The sequence below is a fragment of the Camelina sativa genome, chromosome 11 (assembly GCF_030686135.1).
Source record: "Camelina sativa cultivar CO46 ecotype springtype chromosome 11, ASM3068613v1".
NCBI classification, from domain to species: Eukaryota; Viridiplantae; Streptophyta; class Magnoliopsida; order Brassicales; family Brassicaceae; genus Camelina; species Camelina sativa.
The window spans coordinates 37406785-37410298 of record NC_141890.1 but is presented as its reverse complement, the minus strand read 5'-3'; the positions used below and the strand labels follow the sequence as shown (position 1 = coordinate 37410298).

At 43.1% G+C, this 3514-nt stretch overlaps 1 non-coding gene across 1 annotated transcript; it reads right to left on the bottom strand.

Moving 5' to 3' along the window:
* Positions 1 to 213: 213 nt before the first annotated feature.
* LOC147934941 (small nucleolar RNA R71) lies at positions 214 to 320 on the bottom strand. The gene has a single exon (XR_015573349.1). It is a non-coding gene; the product is annotated as a small nucleolar RNA R71 (small nucleolar RNA).
* Between the last annotated feature and the right edge of the window lie 3194 nt (positions 321 to 3514).

Below are 3514 nucleotides of genomic sequence, written 5' to 3'. Positions count from 1 at the left end.
CCACTAGATCACCTTGATGAGTTTGACAGAATATGTGGACTCACAAAGATCAATGGAGTGAGTGAAGATGGATTCAAATTAAGGCTCTTCCCATTTTCTCTTGGAGACAAAGCTCACCTTTGGGAAAAGACTCTTCCTACTGGAGCTATCACCACATGGGATGCATGCAAGAAAGCTTTTCTGGCCAAGTTCTTCTCCAATGCAAGGACTGCTAGGTTGAGGAATGAAATTTCAGGGTTTGCTCAAAGGAATAATGAGAGCTTTTGTGAAGCTTGGGAGAGGTTTAAAGGATTCCAGACTCAGTGTCCTCACCATGGCTTCAGCAATGAGTCACTTCTAAGCTCTTTGTATAGAGGAGTACTTCCCAAGATCAGGATGCTTCTTGATAGAACCTCTAATGGAAACTTCCTCAACAAGAATGTGGAAGAAGGATGGGAATTAGTTGAGAATCTTGCTCAATCTGATGGCAATTATAATGAGGATTATGATAGGACCATAAGGGGCTCTTCAACTGATCAAGATGACAAGTATAAGAAGGATTTGAAGATGGTCAATGAGAAGCTTGACAAGATACTCCTAAGCCAGTCCAAGTCCATTCACTTCATTGGTGAAGAAGAAGCTCCAGTTCAAGAGGGGGAGCCTGAATTTGTTGAGTTGTGCTACATGCAAAACCAGGGAGGATTCAAAGGCTACAACCAAGGAGGTTTCAAAAACAACAATCTCTCTTATAGGAGCACCAATGTGGCCAACCCTCAAGACCAAGTCTATCCACCTCCCCAGCCTCAACAACAGCAACAAAACTACATCCCCAAGCAACAACATCAGATGTTCCAGCCCCAATTGTGTCCCCCACCAAGGTTTCAGACTAACCAAGGCCAGGAACAGGACTTAAGAGCAATGATGCAACAGTTGTTGATTGGACAAACACAAGGCAAGATTGAGGAAGCCAAACAGTTTGCTGAATTGAATCAAAGGCTCACATCAAAGTACAATGATCTGAACATGAAGTTTGAAGGTCTCAACACCAGAGTAAAGTATATGGAGAGTAACATTGCCTCTACTTCAGCTCCTAAACCCAACCAACTCCCTGGAAAAGTTGTTCAAAATCCAAGGGAGTTCACTGCAAAAGTCATTCATATCTCTGATGAGGAAGTCACTGAGGACAGTGAAGTCCAAGTTTGGGGGAATTCATTAGTTACTGAAGCCCCAAGTGGCGTTTGTGCAAAGCAACTAGAGTCCGCCATTGCACTCGACCAGGTACTCGAACAGCCACTCGACCGAGTGCATGCTCGAGTGGTCGATCGAGTTGCAGAATCAGAAGCTGCCAAGCCTGCTAAGTATATTCCTCCTGCTTACAAGCCACCTCTTCCATTCCCAGGACGTTTCAAAGCACAAAAGATTAATGAGCTTAGGGAAATCATTGAGAGAAAGGAGATGATGGCTAAGCAACAAGAGGAAGAGAAGGCTTTGAAGGAAGTGGTTATGATTGAGAAAGAAGAAGAAGTGATGGCCATACAAGAGATCACCATTGCTTACCAAGAAGAAGAGAGAGGACCTGCCTTGGAACAGTATGATCCATATCCTCTCTACAAAGATTTTTTGCTTGATTTGTCAAAGAAGAAGGCTGAAGCTCAAGATGAGAAGGATCTTGAGGACCTTGGAGGAGTTATCATTCCAATCAAGCTTAAGGATCCAGGTCCATTCTATCTGCCTTGCACACTTAGTTATCTTCACTACAACCAATGCCTTTGTGATTTGGGAGCTTCAACAAGTGTGATGCCATACTCCATAGCACAAAAGCTTGGGAGAACTGATTTCAAATCCACCAACCTTCATATATGTCTAGCTGATGGGTCAAATAAGGAGATAGTTGGAAGGTTAGAGAATGTCCCAGTCAAGATAGGGAAGGCAAGGGTTCACACTGATTTTGTGGTGTTGGAGATGGACAAGGAACCTGAAGATCCAATCATTCTTGGAAGGCCATTCTTAGCCACTGTTGGAGAAGTTATTGATGTCAAAGAGGGTCTTATGACCTTGAACATTGCTGAAGATATAGCCATGAAGTTTAACATCTATAACCCAACAAACCTTCCTACCATTGATGATCAACCTTTTACTATCAAGGACAAAGGAGGTCAAGAAGGCTTAAGTGGTGAAGCAATTCCAAAGGCTAAGCTCTCCTTTCAAGATGATTCTGTGGAAAAGCTTAAGAGGTCAGTTCAAGAGTTGACTAGTATGGTTGAGGATCTCCAAGTTAAGCTGAACAAGAGGTCTTTAAGGAAAGCAAGACCAAGGCTCAAAATCAAGAAGAAATATGGTTTGTGTGTTAAGGGTGAGGAGATCAAGGATCAACTTCACAGTGATCAAGAGGTTCCAGGGAGGATTTCATCATCTCCTTGGTATCTAAACAAAGCCTAAGAAGGCAGCCAAAGTCAAGCTTAGTCACTTTAAACAAGCTCACTAGGGAGGAAGTCCCTAAGGTATCCTTTGTAAATATGGTTTATTTTCCTTGTAGTTTTGATGTGTTTTCTTTTATGTTTGTGTTGGACAGGCCTTTAGGTGAAAATGTAGTTGGATAAGGAGAGATTTAAACTTGGAGAAGGAGACTCGCAGGCCCACTCGACCTGCCCACGAGAGGTACTCGACCGAGCTAGAAAGGAATTAAGGCCCATTTGATTTTCAAATCGCTAGAACGATCAAGTGGAGGGAAGAACAAGAAGAAAAATTTTGAAATTTCAAAATTTGGTCAAGGTGCTCGACCGTGCACAGTCGAGTTTGGGGTCGAGTGGCAGCAAAAAGCAGGTCAAAGATTCCCATTTCAAATTTGAATGGTATGGACGCTCCACCCTTGTCTCTTTGTCCCTTTAGCTTCTTTATATAGACCTAGCATGAGATTATACCTCTCACATTCTCTCATTTGCTCAAAACAATTAAATTCAAGTTTTAAAGTCTCTCTCATAGCTTATCTTTTGCTCAAGCTTAGTTCTCTCAAGTTTTTGGGTCACTAACCTATTAACTTTGAGCTTTGAGTCTATTCCCTTCAGTTCTTTTTGAAAAATGTCTTCAAGAATCACTAGGAAGTCTCAACAAACCGCTGCAACCTCCATGGAACGTCATGATGCTAGCCTTGAATCAAGAGGAGAAGCTGGAAGAGCCACTCGACGCCCCACTCGATCATGCACTCGACCGAGTGACCGTTCGAGCAGCCGGTCGAGCCAGATGTCGTGTCCAAGGAGAGAGTTAGTTGAGGAAGATCCTGAGAGGACTGAAAATGAAGAAGAAAGGGAGCCAACTCTTAGTGATTTCATGAGGAGAAACAAGGCCAAAGGGAAGAGGCCAGCAGTTGAGATTGAACAAGAGGAGGTTGAGAGTGAGAGTGAAGAAGAAAGTGAAGAAGAAGAGGGAGAGGATGATGGAGAAGCAGAATCTTGTGGATTGACAAAGAGGCAACTTTATGAAGCCTTCATGAGAATGGAGTTCCTGGGAACCATGTATCCACACAAGGAGACCATGG